General features: G+C 39.5%; 1 protein-coding gene and 1 non-coding gene across 2 annotated transcripts in view; one reads left to right on the forward strand and one right to left on the reverse strand.

Moving 5' to 3' along the window:
- Positions 1-1,742: 1,742 nt before the first annotated feature.
- Positions 1,743-1,814, reverse strand: trnat-cgu (transfer RNA threonine (anticodon CGU)). Its single transcript has one exon. It is a non-coding gene; the product is annotated as a tRNA-Thr (tRNA).
- Positions 1,815-2,060: 246 nt separating this feature from the next.
- axin1 (axin 1) overlaps positions 2,061-17,273 on the forward strand; it is a 39,083-nt gene continuing 23,870 nt past the window's right edge. The window contains exons 1-2 of the mRNA XM_028600026.1: positions 2,061-2,109; positions 15,699-15,884. The gene's annotated coding sequence lies outside the window, so the exon portion shown is untranslated. The remainder of the gene's footprint in view (positions 2,110-15,698; positions 15,885-17,273) is intronic.

The raw sequence follows: 17,273 nt of genomic DNA on the forward strand, positions 1-17,273 counted from the left end.
TAGAGCACTTTACATTGTTAAAATTGATCCCAAAGTGTAAAGGACTAGATCCATCATGATGGTATTGACTGCACAATGCATATGAGGCATTTCTTTTGTCACTTTGTTTTTCATGGTAAGGCTGCTCATGGTGTCATAAAGGACAATCTCTTTTTCCACTTCATGATGAATACACTTCAGAACCAGCAAGTTTGCCATCTGGATGTTATTTTCAGTGACCAAGCTAGTGATCTGTGTGCTAAATGTAGCATTTCATTTTACACTGATGGTAGCTGGTGGCTGGACATTATCCAGCAGTGATGTGCTGTGGATGTTGCTGACTAAGGTTTTTCTAAAAACCACTGCAGCAGCTTCCAGTTGTTTTCTTTCTATCATCATGCGTGAGTTTACAAAGGGTCACTTTAACAGATGGTGATGATACGCTGCTGCAGCAGATATGAATCATTGATGCTGCAACATGGAGCGTTACCCAGGAAACTGTAGTCTGATTAGTGTGAGCTGAGTAGATGCCTGATTATAGTGACATTGTCACAATGTGATGTGAAAACATATTTGGATAGTAGACTTAATGGAATATTGTGGAAAAAAACGTCATTAAATTACATTTGATAACATTCTGAAAAATGCACACACAAACTACTGATTGTTGCAGACTGGGCACAAATGAGAGCAGATGGGTTTTAATTATATACATAACCACTGTATTTTGAGAAATATACTTTCATAATTATTCAACTCAGAAGATCTCTGCAGAAGCAACAACAATTTTCTGAAACACATATGTGCTCATTCTGCCTGTAGGAATAAAACTCTTCAAATGTTATATGTAAAAGTACTAAGGCTTTACAAGGCCTTTGTATGCAGTGTTCTTTTGTGTGCCAAAACCTCTCCACGATGGCTAAAATGTGCTTTTCAATATTTCAAGAAATAATGCTTCTCTGTTTTATAACAGATAATCTCTTTGAGCTAATGACAAAACCTATTTATAAGTGCTAACAACCATAACATGAAGAAATTTCAATTTGGTATAGAAAATGGAGATAGTGTCCAAAAACCTATCCAAAATATATCCAACCCTCTTAAAACAATTTTTTTAATTAAATTAAATTAAATTAAATTAAATTTGTAGCATATTACTTTGTTTGTTTGGGTGACTTCCCCACTATTTTTCAAGTCATTTTATTTATATAGCCCAATTTCACAAATTTGCCACAAGGGGCTTTACAATCTGTACAGCATATCTGTCCTTTTACCCTCAATTCGGACTTAAACTATTGTCATCATCAGCCTGACATGGCTGAATTTCCGTTCTCAGTTCAGTTATAAATAAGACTTATGTCTCATTTTGTGTTAAATGACTGCACTTGGCTTTTCTGTGCATCAGGCTCATCCTCAGTGGGTGAGGCCCACACTGCCTCCTGTGGACCACAGCTGAGTTTCTTTGTTTTGACAACTGTACATTTATAATAGCCTATGTATACAAATGGTTGATTGGCTATACAGACCCCAAACAAGTGAGTAAAACATGAATTAAAATAAACAGACGTAATGAAACTGAATTTAAAGGAATACATAGGTAGTTTGTCTTTCAGGTAGGCTATTTAAAGCCAAATGTAAGCACACATTCGTGATTTAGTTAGAACATATTGGTAGTCACATAATTTAGAGGTTGTTAGTGGAGAGTGAAGACAGTTGGTGTGTCTATGAATTCAGATACATCGAGTTTAAGTTATTTATTAAAAAGGCACGGACGGGGTTCGAACCCGCGATCTTCGGTTTACGAGACCGACGCCTTACCACTTGGCCACCGCGCCTGCGCTGAAAAAAACCGTCTCGAACCATTTTATAGAGCGATACCCGTGTCTGGGTGTATCATATATATATGGCTCCGGTGGACTAACTGTTGTCCTTTACTGTACATACCACCAAGGCTCGCCTTCCCCTCATTATGAGCTGCTAAGATACGCTACCCTTCTAAATGTATTGTCGTCATTCGGCCACAAGGGGAGGCTATTATCTTCCCTGTGTGAACAACATGTGTCTATCTTTTGCAGTTTTCAGCAAGCAGAGGTCTCTGCTCTCCATCTTCCAGGGTTAACAACAAAGGAGGTGAGAGCTTGCTCTTTACAGTCTTTACTCTTCATTGTTTTGTTAAACATTAACTGATAGAAGTGCTTACGTTGCTACAGCCAATTTGCATGACCTTGAACTTTTTGAGAAACAAACCAGTGTAGGTAACATTACCCACAGGCTGTTGCCTAATGATTACACCCACATTACAAAAGTCTAGGATGGGCTGGACAGAAAATTGTGCTAGTCTTGAATTCTTAGATGTAGTGTCATGAGGTTGGTAATAAAAGAAAAGCCATTGGAGTATTATGCTCAGCAAATTTCAGTGCAGCCAACTGCCAACCCAGTCTTCTAACTGCACGTTACAAAACAGAACATGTGCAAAGAGTTCATCTCCTTGGGATATTCACATCAATCTACCCATTAGATTTCAACGTGTCTTGTCTACAAGGCTGATAGTGGATGGAAAGGTCAGAGGAGTTAGCCAATGAAGTGATATACCATCGATTTTTGAGATATGTATGACGACAATCACAAAACAATATGTCAACATTTGGTCAAATTTTGGTCTAACAGTGGTGCTAGAGAAAAGGTCAGTGGGTCACCATAATCACCAATCTTCCTTGGACCTAATATCCAAACTAAATTGAATGGCAATCTGTGCCTTACTGTCAAGAAGTTTTGTTCTGAATCAGTGTTGAACAGATTGAGATTGAGCTTGCATAACTATTAGTATGATAACCAGTAGGCTGCTTGTAATTCTTCTCTAAGCAATACAATATGCATGAAGCACAGACTTCAGCTTTTCACTGTCTTTCTTTTCAAAACATCAAAGATGAATGCTGCCTGAGGGGCTTTTTTCTCTTTTTTTGTACCAGATATCCTAGAGGCTGTTTGAAAAATGAATAAGACTCATTTCCATTGGGAATGAGTTAGCAGTGAAAATCACAGATGTGGAGAGTTTACCTTGACCTGCTTATAGCAAGTCGTCAGCACGCAGACCAAAAGAGGAGGCTTCTCTTAAATAAATTAAATAAGCCACATAGGTAGATTTAATTCAGACCACCTTGAAATGTGTTTCTCTGAAAGCCCAGCCATGCTTTATTGTTCCATCTGTTCAAAATATTTACCTAAAATAATATTTAGATATTTATGTTTATTGCACCCACAAGTCAGCAATGATACTTTGCAGATACATGCCACATCTCGAAGTCCCAAGGTTTTTGGTGGAAGTGTGAATGCTGACTGTTGAGTTGTAATCCTTTGAAGTATTGAATATTTATTTTTTCTCTGTTATTTAGGATGTATGCCCTTCATTCCCTTAACATGAAGCTTTATCAAGCAAGTTGATCAAACAGGATAAGCATCCTGAGTAAATCTAAATGACTTTAACTTGCTTGAGGGGGTTAGAGTTTATGTTATAATGTCAAGTGAAAGTGATTCCTTTTAGCAACTCTGCCTTTTTCTCATAAACCCCACATAATCATAACCTGAGAGATACAGTATGTTCCAGTCAGAGATCACATGGATCTGGGGCATTTTTGTTCATGTGGGAAACACTGAGCAGCTTACTCCCTGAGAGAATAAGAAGTATTACTCCAGCATTCTATTTAATTATTTATCAGTTTATTGCTTTGAAAAATCATCTTATTTTGCTGTGCTTGTTCAGGAATGCCCCTGTGCCCTGAATGTGTGAGAACATTTTTTGTTTAACAGGCACACTTTGTTCTGAACAGAGCTTGCTCTTCTTTTATGTAAACAAGAGTGAGACTCAAGTACATTGCCTATCTCTGAATTCTGATAACTGACCAGCAAAATGGTATGCTGCACTAATCTAGCAAGCCTCCTCTGGCTGCTTTATATTTCCCTAAGCATGTGAGTTGATATGATTGTTAAACATGCTAAAACACTATGGAACACATCACAAATATTAATTGGCGGCTAATGAGGACATGACCACACGTTTCATAGCTCATAACATGACATCATCAGCCACACCATAACTAGCCTACATGAACAGCCTATTGAGATTCCTCAATATCAGAGAAATTGTTTTCCTTTCTGCCTGAGAGATCCACAGAAATGTCTGCATTCATTTAAAATTACAGCAATAGTTGTCTTTTTGTAAGGCTCCTTCTCATTGCACCATATTAAAATATGTTAATATCTTAATTTTAATTTTAGCAGCCACTAATTCAACTAAGGGACCAGTAACACCTAACTTCCTGGAGTTTCCACTGGTTGCTGGGCAACCGCCAAGAAATGTGGCCTCTAACCCCCAGTAAACCCACAAAATTGTTGTTTTTACACTTAGGTTTTTGTACAGATTAAATAAACAAGATACAACATCCTGCTGCGTCCTGCTGCGTCCTGCTGCGTCCGCCACATCCACCCAGGCTCTGCAGCGCCACGTTACATCCGCAACGCCCTGCTGTGATGTTCATATGCACAGAGCAGTCAGGATCCAGTATTGGAGACTGCACTACTCAGTATGACACGATGTGCCCTGCTATGACATGAACTTCCACGACTACCTTCCGAAGTCACTGTTCCATTATCTTTAATGTGACTATTATTTGCCACTGTTCATCACACCCAACCGGCCCCGTCAGACACCGCCTACCAAGAGTCTGGGTCTGAAAAGGGAGTTTTTCTTCGCCACTGTTGCAACAGCCACTGCTAATGCTTGCTCTTGAGGGAATTACTCTAATTGTTGGGGTTTTGGAATTTATAGTGTGGTCTAGACTTACTCTATCTGTAAAGTGTCTCGAGATAACTCTGTTATGATTTGATACTATAAATAAAATTGAATTGAATTGAATTGAACATGTTAATTCATGAGCTTTAGATGTGCCGGTAAGTGGATTTTGTTACCTTTGGATAGAGTTAGGCTAGCTATTCCCCTTGTTTTCAGTCTGCACTAAGCTAACCTGCTGGCAGTAGCCTAAATTCTGAAGGTGGTATCAATCATCTCTAAACAAAAAAGCGAATAAGCATATTTCCCAAAATGTCAATATAACCTATACCTTTTAAAATGTGTAAAGACTACAGTTGTGTATACACAATAAAGTGGTTTCCATATTTTGATACAGATTAGTTAGCCTCAGTTACTTGTAACTTGTAACGTTAGCTAGTTTAGTTCTGTATTGAGTGGGACGTTAGCTAGCTATTAACACTACAGTTATGTTCCAATTACCTTCCCCACCTGTTCTTCCTTTTAACAGTCTTACGCCACGCTGTGAACTGAACACGCTGCTGATAAACAAACTATGATTGTAGCAAATGCAGAATCGTGTTGATAGATTTTAGAAAGTTAAGAGTTTTGTTTCTAAAAAAAACTGTACAAATTCAAAGCTAAGTGGCATTAAGAAAACATTCTGATGTTAGTTAAATGCTAACATTAGCATTACTTTATCTTCAGATGTTGTTTGTTAAGAATTTTAGTGTTAGAGTGTAAGGCAAAAGAATAACACCTCATCTTAAACTTTCTATGGAGTATTATCTATTTATATAGACTGGATTCTGTTCTGTGGCAAGTTTTGCTACCATGCCACAGAACTTGCGGTTAGCTAATTTTCTGTATACAGTAGCCTACGCCCACCACCTTAACTAAAATCAAGGATTTATGAAATAAAATAAAATATGTAAAGCCATAGCTAGACATATACGTTATGATACTGTACAGCATACAATATGTCCCTGTTCTGAACAACATATCAGACATCCTGAGTTTTTTCAAATCATTCAAGAAGTTTTGAAGAGCTCATCAATTTGGTATATCTATGTTTATCTTGTGATGTCTTATCATCTCCTTCCTGCTAGTCTTTTGCAACTTGTTTTATTTTGGCAAAATGCCAATATTAATTCACATGCATGTTTGTACAGAGCAATGACAAGTTAAAATCTGGAAATAAAATGTGTTTAAATGCATCACAATCCAGACAAATGCAAGTGGCAGGCAACACTGTGAGTCTTTGCTGGTGCAGTGTGAGGAGCAAATTGGTCATTGTGAGAAGGGTATGCTGGATCTGACCCTGGCTACAACCAGACATGCAAGTGTGAAATCCAGTTGAAAGGTAAGCAGCTGATAAAGCTCCATAACAAAGGCAATATCATCTATCCCCCTCTCTCCAAAATGTCTTTTCATCTATATTTCTCCTCCTTTCTTTACATTCATCTCCTTATTCACTGGGTTATTTTCACAACTTCATACAGCAGATAGATGCAAGTTTTAATAAAATATCACATTGTGATGCAGTTCATTATAAAAAGACTTGACATGTGTAATGTCTAAGAAACCAATTTGATTTGACTCATCACTGCTAAATTTATGTTTTTCTTTTTTCTGTTGCTTAATGTGTACGGAGCAATTAGGTGCACATCACTCATGCCTGTTGGGTCTGTTACCATAGCTACAATACAATTGTGCAGACAATCATCTGGTCCTTGTTTCCTCCAATAGGGTCGCACGGCTGAAACTGCAATATAAAGTAAAGATGCTCATCTTTCAGGAACACACTAGTAAGAATCAGAAACAGGTTCATGAGTATGAGAAAGTATTGCAGAGTGGCAGGCAGGGGACTGCACACAGTCATGGCGGACCACAGAAACAAGATCCGACGAGCCACCCAGCAGGAGAGGAAGGTGAGAGCATCTACCATTTTGAAATTCAACTTCTCTTATTGTTCATTGAAAGAGTAGAACAAAACAGTGACAGTAAACAAGATATGCCTTTGCATTCAGGCTTGAACACAAAGAGCGACAAGGAGGAACAAAAAGGATACCACTTTAAGTGAAATGCATTAGTTGACTGTCTGATTATAAATGTAATCGGGGCTGCTCATGTCTCATTTACTTCCAGTTGGTGAGAATGAGATTAAAGAATTCCAGCTGAGGTTTGCTTAAAGGGAAGATGTAATTTCTACGTTACATATGATGGAACAGCTGGAAATGTAAAAAACATGTCAAAACAGTGTTTTGGTTTAAATGATCAAAATCTGTTGTAAATGAATACACACATTTAAAAGTAGTTATTATACAGATGTGGTCTCAATCAAAGAGAGCTCTAAATCCCATCAATCTGAACATCTGAGTAAAAGATGCGTACAGGGACAATCATGAAGGAGCTTTGAGACCAGGCTTGTTGAAATCAAAGGCCTGAGAGCCGAAATCATTTTTTGCAGGCTATCTGTATCCTCCTGAGAAAAATAAATGTGGTCAGTTAATCTGCGGCTTTAGAAAAGGACATCAGCCAATGCAGCATGTTCAAGCTGGCCCCCTACTGGGCGGCCCATGAGCCTGTCGATATGGTGGTTTGATGTTGGATGGAAAATAAGAACCCCCCACAACAAACAGACAGGGCTGGAACAGAGAGACTGGAACAGAGAAAGAGAGGGTAGAAAGGGAAGAACCATCGACAGATGGACTCTGTTGTGATTAAAGATGGCGGCAGTCTTTACTGCAGACTACGAAGGACTATACTCGATCCATAGAAAAGCGGTGGGAGTAGTCTGCGATTCAACACAACAAAACCAAGAACGACACAATAAGGTAAACCAGCAGATATGATGTCTGCTTTTGAATCTCTTGAGGATGAGAACTATGGTTACCAGTAACTTTCCGTTGTATTGTTTATCATTCCTTTATGTCTGTTATCGTTTTTCATGTCAATGCCATACTGGGTTTGTTGTGTCCTCCCTCTCATCAAAACCGAAGCACATCATTTGATTTGACCAGTGAATGTACATCCCATGACCAGACTACCGAAGACCCCGACAGACTTAACGCTTAAATTAATTTAAATTTTCTTCAAGCCAGCAGATGTCTGACAATGTACTTTTACTTTTAACATTTGGTACATGGTTACGGATGTTTGTCTTTGCACATCACCATTGAAAATATGGGCCTTTTTAATAAGATGTTTTCCCTTCTTGTCGGAATATAGGGCTCTGTGAGCTATAATATCCAGCAAAATAAACTCAAGTCTGAAAATTGCTCAATCCTCTGTGCCTAATCCACTCCAAGGCATGTTAGTCATGATATATTCAGCCAGGACAAAGGATATCAGCAGGACTTCAGAATACATTTTCTGACAGTCTTTTGATATTACTCTTTCATTTCAGAACTTATAACAGACACTGAATAACTTTAATATGCCTGACACATTTTTATTAAAAGCCTCTTATCTATAATAACTTGGTTAATCATATTAACGGTTTCGAGTCTCTCAGTTTAGTCTGTAAGCCCTGCATATGTATGTTTTCCATTTTTAATTTTGAGGGTTTTGAAAGAGGTATTGTCCTGATTGTTGTTTCTTTTGTTCATCTTACATTTTTTGAATTCTTTGAACACAACCAATTTGAAAAATAGAAATCTCTATTGTGCGCACTCAGAATGGGAGCATTCATTTACACGTCTTAATGGGCTTTTGTTCATCAGAGAATCTTCAACAGAGATAAGCCTATTTCAAGGCCTACTAGGGAGTCTAAATCCACACTGACAGGTGGAACAAAAGACAAACTGAAAGCACTGAATTGGGAAACATGAAGTTGTCCTCTGGTAACACTTAACTGCAGCAGGAAAAAGCTTTTTGAAACATCAGTATAATTTCGAACATCTTTCTTTACGAGCCATGATTATAATTACTTTTGACAAACTACAGAATTTGCATTTTTCTGTAATCAGAAATTAATACTACTGATCAGTGAACACATAACACATTAACAAATAACTCTCATTGAAAGTTTTTAACAACTACATTTTCTTCAACATTTTCTACAACAAAGAAGCGTCTTCTAGTGTTCCTCTGTCTGCTGAGGAGCTTCACTGGGCCAGTTGCTTAAGGGCTTCTTGTTTGTAGTTGCTGAGGAAGGGAAGTCATTTTTATCCACCCTCTACACAAAGCCGTTTCTAGATATTCAAGGGATTTCATTTCTAAACCTTCTGTTCACAGAACCATTTGCTCTTCACTCAATCACTTATTTATCTTCAACTGCTGCACAAAACACACGTAGACCATATGGGCATACTTCTAGGCCCTCTTCAGAATCCTGGAGGAGTGAACCGCTGCTCCGTTGTTCCATGACCAGGACGGAATCCGCATTGTTCCTCTTCAATCTGAGGTTTGACTATCGGCCCCCTCCTTTCCCGCACCTTGGAGTAGATTTTACCAGGAAGGCTTAGAAGTGTGAAACCCTTGTAATTGGCACACAGTGCCTGGTTCCCCTTTTTGAACAAGGGAACCACCAGCCCAGTCTGCCACTCCTTGGGCACTGTCCCAGACTTCCACGCAATGTTGAATAGGCGTGTCATCTAAGACAGCCCCTCCACACTCAAAGCTTTCAGCATTTTTGGACAGATCTCATAATTTTCCGGGGCTTTGCCACTGTGGAGTTGTTTGACTAACTCAGTTACTTCCACCAGGGAAATTGACGACTATCCCCTATCAGCCTCCCTTTCTGCCTCTACCATAGACGGTGTATTAGTTGGATTCAGGAGTTCCTCAAAGTGCTCCTTCCACCGCCCAGTTACCTCCTCAGTTGAGGTCAACAGCGTCCCATCCTTTCGGTACATAGCTTGGATGGTTCCCCGTTTCCCCCTCCTGATGTGGCAGACTGTTTTTCAGAAACACCTTGGTGCCAACTGAAGTCCCTCCCCATGGCTTCTCCGAATTTCTCCCACACCCGCTGCTTTGCCTCTTTCCCAAAAGAGGTTGCAGCCCTTCGGGTCTGTCGGTACCTTGCAGCCGCTTCTGGCGTCTTCTGGGATAACATATCCCAGAAAGATTTCTTCTTTAGTTAGAGGCTTCCCTGACCACCGGTGTTCACCACGGTGTTCGAGGGTAACCGCCCCTTGTGGCACCTGTCCCTTGAGACCACAGCACGCCACCGCAGCTTCAGCTATGGAAGCTTTGAACATTGCCCGTTCAACACCCCAACCTGAACAGGGATGCCAGAAAAGCTCTGCTGGAGGTGTGAGTTAAAGATCTCTCTGACAGAGGCCTCCTCCAGTCTTCCGCCACCCTCTGACCCAACTCACTACCACAAGGTGATCCGCTGACAGCTCCGCCTCTCTCCTTACTCAAGTGCCCAAAACATGCAGCCTCAGGTCAGAAGATACAATCACAAAATCGATCATCGACGTTGGACCTAAGGTGCTCTGGTACCACGTACACTTATGAGCATCTTTATGTTCAAACATGGTGTTTGTTATAGACAATCCATGACTAGCACAGAAGTTTAACAACAAACAACCGCTCAGGTTTAGATCAGGGAGGCCATTCCTCCCAATCACGCTTCTCCAGATGTCTCCATCATTGTCCACATACGCGTTGAAGACTCCCAGGGGGCCCCATGCAGGAGTCCATTCAGGGTTTCCAAGAAGGCTGAATACTCCGAGCTGCTGTTTGATACATATGCACAAGTTCTGGCTCCTTTTCCCATGTTCCTTGTCCCCAGAGCCAGCCTCTGCCACCCAGGTCTGGTCTGTTGAGGCCCCTGACCTTCACTGCGTTTTTCCATAGGGGTCTTTATAAGACAATTGTTAGTCTGGCCCCACGCCTGAGACCACTTTGTCATGGGAGACCCTACCAGGAGCACCAGGCTCTCTTTAGGTTCATAGGTAACCACAAACCTCTCCACCAGTGCCAACACATGTGTATAGGCATACTAGGCAATGGCCTAGAGCAGCACTTTGGCAAGGCGGTAAAATGTGGGCTTATTTTGTCATCTATTATTTTGTTATTTTGGCCATCATTTTGTCGCCTCTTGTCTAGTCCATTGGTGAGGAATGTGTGCCTGTCATCAAAATCACCAATAAGCGCCCCCGCCCCCCATCCCCAGTTCTCACAGGTCAGAGGTCGGAACACTGTACAACCATGTCTATAAAACCAAAACTGGTTCTGGTAGTGAGTACAAAAAAAGAAAAATAGCAAAGAAGTAAGCACTCCAAAAACAAAATAATTCTTTATTGAAATATTTTATATTGATCCTGGTGGGAGTAAAAAGGAGGATGCTGGCCCTTCCAGAGCCTCGGAGACCGGCGTAATCAGCGCTACCGCCGTTGCTAGCTGCCCGGCCAGTGATGCCTCCGCTACCATCAAAGACCGATGGAGCCACAACCGCTGCCGGGAGTGACAGTGACATTGAGGCTGCTGAACATATAGCGTTGCTGTACACAGAGGGTGCAGAAGCATATGAAAGATCCCAGCAAATAGCCAACAACAATAACGCAAGAATTAATAGACATTTTGACAGAGAGAGGACCATATCAGGTCAAAGGAATTGATTTCCTCAGGGATGATGCACACAGAAAAAAGGAAGATAAGCTTTTTTTTCTCTAGTGGTTTTAAGTTATGAACTGGCTGATATGTGCCTTGCTGTACACTTGTGTGTAGGCCTTTGTGTGTGTCCCCGTGTGTTTAACGCACAAGGTTTTGTTTAGGCTATATAAAGATTTACAATATTATTACAGTCGCTATTTAGATGATTTGAAATTTGATTATTTAGAAAATAGATGTGCTGTCATGACTCTGCTGTAAAGTGGTTTGGAACCTATTGGATTTTTTATGCTGCAGACCTGTCGGTGCCGTTGTTGTAGTGTCATGCGTTGGCCTGCTTTAATAACTTTTGACAATTTGTACGTTGCACTTGTCTATTTGTGTGATTGGCGTTTGTGTTGTTGCTGTTTTTTGCTTATGACTTATATTGGCTGCGTGTTATTGTTAGTGTATTGTACGTTGCAAATAGAGGGGCGGCACAATTGTGTTTCGCCTAGAGCGGCAGAAATGCACGCTCCAATCCTGCTCTCCACCACAATTAGGTGTTGGTTTTTTTTTAAATAGGATGCCAGTAGAAGTCAAAATGCATTAAATATATTAGTTATTATAATTTAAGTCTGTGTGCTCACAGCTGTGTCTGTTCTGAAAAGGTTATTTATGATAATCCTGGTAGATCAGTGATGTAAAATGTATGCCATGTAGAAGATTCATCCTTGGTTTCTCATATCTTGTATGGATAGCATTACCTTCATGGTTGGATGGCAAATACCCAAATTTTAAAAGTAATGCCTTAAAAGTAAAAAAAGAAAATGTAAAATGGCTCATTCAGTATGGTCCAGTTTTGAAACAAAAGAAGTTGATGCAGCTAATTAGTAGTAGTTTAGAAATCAGTAGATGCTCTATAGACCACAGAAAAAAAGTGTTAGAAGAGATAAAAGTTTGAAATTTGAAATCCACACAATTCCATGTATATACACTACCGGTCAAAAGTTTTAGAACACCCTAATTTTTCCAGGTTTTTATTGAAATTCATGCAGTTTGATGTCTTATTGTACTCTGAAATGAAAGAATAGAACAAATGAACAATTTAAGTTAAAAAATAAATCATGGAATCAACCATATATATATATATATATATATATATATATAAACCAAAATGTGTTCTAAATTTTTGACTCATCAAAGTAGCCCCCTTTGGCAGATATAACAGCTGAACACACTCGTGGCATTCTTTCTACAATAGAAATCAAATATTCTTCAGAAAGTTCTTCCCGACTCTGTAGCAGAAGTTCACATAAATGTGTGGCACTTGTAGGTTGCTTTGCTTTCACTTTTCTGTCCAGTTCATCCCAAACCAGCTCAATGGAGTTTAAGTCTGGTGACTGTGCTGGCCACTCCATGTTTTTAAGCTTACCATCTTGTTCTTTTTTGCTAAGGTAGTTCTGGCATAGCTTGGACTTATGTTTTGGGTCATTATCTTGCTGTAGGATGAACCCCTGACCAACTAGGCGCATACCAGAGGGTACTGTATGGCGCTGCAAAATGCTGTGGTAGCTGTTTTGGTTCAGGGTGCCTTTCACTTTGTACAAATCACCGACCCTGGATCCAGCAAAACAGCCCCAGACCATCATGCTTCCTCCTCCGTGTGTGACAGTTGATGTCACATACTGAGGAACCATCCTTTTGCCTACTCGACGGCGTATAAAAAATCCTGCGTGATGAACCAAAGATTTCAAATTTTGATTCATCAGTCCTTAGCACCTTCTTCCAGTCTTCAGTAGTCCATTGACGATGTTTCTTGGCCCAGGCAAGGCTCTTTTTCTTATTCTGACGTCTTAGCAATGGCTTTCTTGCTGCAACTCGACCTATCAAACCTGCAGCTCGAAGTCTTCTCTTTCCAGTTGAAACTGAGACTTGCTTATTACAACCACTATTAAGCTGTGCTTGAAGCTGTTGTCCTGTAAGCCGCCTATCACGCAAGCTGTTGACTCTCAGAAACTTGTCTTCTGATTCTGTTCTGGCTTTGGGTCTGCCAGACCTCTTCCTGTCAGAGTTTCCCCCAGTTTCTAAGTGCCTTTTGATGGTGAAGAATACTGTACTCACTGACACCTTGACTTTCTTCGCAATTTCTCTGTAGGAAAGACCAACATTCTTAAGTGTTATGATGGTCTGTCTCTCTTTCGTTGTTAATTGCCTTTTCCCGCCATTTTTATAGCAACACACTACTTTCTGCAGTACAATACTGTTCAAATAATGCTCACGAGGGTACGGTAACACAGTGTGTTCCAACAATACTTTTATACAAACAGAGGGGGTTGTAAGTAATCCAGACAAGTTGGAACACCGGTGGGGAATTGGTAGCACCAACTTTCAAAGCTTGATCAACCTCCATTGCTGCAGAACAGCTTTACATTGTTTACCCATTTCTTGTTCCCTGAAAAAGGCCTTCTTGTAAAATAATGAAATGTACATTATTTTTCAGTTTTGGTTAACCTTACTTTTTCTTTTAACCTCAGGCACTTCACCACTTACCTTTGTACCATTTCAAACTATTCATTGGACTCTAACTGCTAAAATTTCAATAAAAAACAAAAAGAATTGGGGTGTTCTAAAACTTTTGACCAGTAGTGTAGATATTTTTCTGCTGTACATGAGTATATCATTAAGGATGTATCCTTGAACCTCTGATTGTGAGAAGTCTATCAACATCAGACACAGCTTTTGATCAGGGTTGACTGATGTGCATCAGGCTTCTTAAGCCGCATCAGTTATCAGGTTGCGTTTATAGTTTGTGTTGGAGTTTTCATGGTCCTCCTCTTTTGATTAAAGGTACTATAAGCGATGTCACATGTTTTTTAGGCTACAACATTTTTTGTCACATACAGCAAACATCTCTTCACTATCCGCGAGTTGCCGGTCCCCTAAATACACTGTAAAAAAACACGGTCTCTGTAGACAGCCTAGGGTCCACACATGCCAACAAAAACAAAGTGGTCCAACCTGGACCATGCAAACATACACAAACCGTGTTCCAGTGTTTAGCCAATAACGGACAAGAAGGATTTTTTTGGGGGGGGGTTAGTGCGCTGAAGCACAGAAGGGAGGGGACGGGATGAGGAGGAGGAGCGAGCTAGTCTTCGTTTTGTTTGAAAATACTTTGAACGTCAACAAGAAGTAACGTCACCCAACATTGCTTAGAGCACCTTTAACTAAGAAACTGTAGGTGCTGGTGTAGGGACTAATCTGAAAACCCACACCAGCTGTCTGCAGCACTCATTCATGTGTTCCTTTCTCTTATTTCTCTTCATCATCACTGCCCTCCATTTGATCATTGCAGGTTCTGACCACCGTTTGGATCTTTAAAAAAAGCACTGCTGATAAATCAGCATTGCTCAAGCTTGCAGAAAAAACTGGGATGGGCTAGAGGGGGGGCTGTGTAAACTTTAATTTGATATGTGATTTGCCTGGCTGCTGAGGCTTCACAATGGGTCCAGGCACCTGGAAGTAATGGGTGATTCTCAAAGCTGTAAACTGTGAATAGTGGAACTTCATGTGATATGTCTTACCAGATGTTACGTATAAAGTAGTGGTATTAAGCGGTATATTTTGTATCCATCAGTGTGTTGTTAAACAGAAAATGTACTGTCATGCAATAAAATCACCCTGGTTTGATTCTGTCTAGAATTTGTGTGTGTGTTTAACAACAGTGTCCCATGCTGGGGATATAAAAAGAAACATGTTTAGCAAACATATTTAATCCAGTAAATCTATTATGTTCAGAAGGCTCCTGTTGGGGATTTTTTTCAGTAGGGGCATATAAGGTGGGAGCTTGCCTTATGTTACTGGTATAATGATAGAATGTTTAGTTTAGTTTAATTTATTTCAATCAATCACATAAATACACAACATCACTTACATAACATAAATGGTAAAAACAAAACAAAGTGTCACCTTAGGTCATGCAGTGTCATCTTAACTCGTTTATAATCAATACTGATCGAAAAGGTGTAGGTTGAAACATTTGCTTATTTCACCTACCCTTTTTACATTCTATTTTATTCTTTTTTTGTTCTTAGGTCCCTCAGGATATTATCAATTTATATAAAATGTCTTATCATTAATTGCTGTATTTATATACATATTATCACACGTGCAAAACTGATAGAATGTTATTCTCAAATTATAAAGTAGACTTTTAAAATGACACTATATTGAAGAAGTATTGAAGAATATGGAGTATAACATGTACAGACATGTCATTAACATTACAAAAATAAAATCATACAGTAGTTCCTCAATATTCTTTCTGCTGTGTGCAAAGCAGACTTAACAAATATGTATTCTTCTACAGGAACAAATGGATGGAAAAGACAACCTATTATGGCGACATTCTGCTTTGGCCAGGCCTTCTCGGGTCAAGGTGATGAGAGTGACGCTACCATTACTGCAGCCCGATGTGTTAAATAATCATGCAATGGAATTCTCAGTAAATGGATCTACCGCTGGAGGATGTGTGAGGAAGACAATTAAACTCAAGGTAAAACATGTTGATTTAAATGTTAATCAGCATTTTCTCAATCATCTTCATGTGATATGTTTTAAAGGGCCATCATATATTCATTCTAAAGCATTGTCAGGATTTTCTAGTGGAAAAAAATCCTGGCTTTTTTATATCTATGATGTGAGAACATTGAAATGGTATTGAAAATAACAATAATAGGAATAGTGTTAGAAAAGAGTTTTTGAGTATCATGATACTTCAATATTGTTGCCCAAAATCAATTTTGCCTCGAGGAAGCTGAAGTGTGCTGAGTCTTTTTCATGTTTTATCTTGCTGGCATAAATAATTTAAGCACTGTGTACACTGCACACTTTAACCTAGGTTTCTGGGTTTGAGCTGGCAATTCAGGTGATGTGATGAGACAGGAAGTGAAATATATATATATATGTTCTGCTCTTTCTCGTGCAGCCAAATGGTTTGATGTAATTACATAATCAAATGCGTTTATGTTTTTATGGTGTCCCATTAGCCTTTCATCTTAGGCTCAGTAAAACCTTGTGACTGCTCAATGATTGCCTGGCATGAAAGCATGGTAATTGACAACAGCCTTTATTGCTGCCTTTAGTCTATTATTTAGTCTTTGCACTGTAAAGTCATAAGGTAATGACACAATCAAGTGTATCTAACAGTGCTGCTGCTGCTGCATCAGCACTAGTTGTTACAACTTATAAACGCGCATTATTGCAGTTCTGTGTGCTCACTGTGTGACATTCTTAGCCAGAACAGTAAAAATAAATTTTGTCTAATGGTGCAAAGTGGCATGTTGATGGCTCACCAAAAGTGTTTATACAGAAGATGTAAGTCACTGCTTAGTTTGGGTTTCACCATAGTTGTATTAAACACACCAAAACATGAATGCATATATCTCCAAGGCTGCTGTAAAACTTTGGGCAAAATTATTAACAGGAATGTTACAAGCCATTGCAAACGGTAGTTTCTCTGAATGCATCCCAAGTGTTTATGTTTGAGAGGTCATCATATGACACATGAATTAGACCAATAAAAAGGTCACTGCAATATTGGAAAGCAGACATGGAATCAGCTGTTTACATATTGTTGAAAGAAATGTATTTATTTATTAAGTAATGCTGTGGTAATGACAGATGTGTGGCCAGTTGTACATTATGTGTTGAAGTAATATATAGATAATTAACTCAGGTAGCATCGAGTTTCCCTAAGTTTAGCCTACCACCGGTATTTAGCGCTTTGTCAGCTGTTCTGATGAAACTTCCGGGTGGTAAAAATCATGATAAAGTTAGCTTGAATGCACCACATAACAGGAAAATTAAAACTTCCACATGGTAAACTGATTTAACTGATCAAAGCACCTTCAGCCCGTAACCCATGTACATCTTCCTCATTACT

The sequence above is a fragment of the Perca flavescens genome, chromosome 15 (assembly GCF_004354835.1).
Source record: "Perca flavescens isolate YP-PL-M2 chromosome 15, PFLA_1.0, whole genome shotgun sequence".
NCBI classification, from domain to species: domain Eukaryota; kingdom Metazoa; phylum Chordata; class Actinopteri; order Perciformes; family Percidae; genus Perca; species Perca flavescens.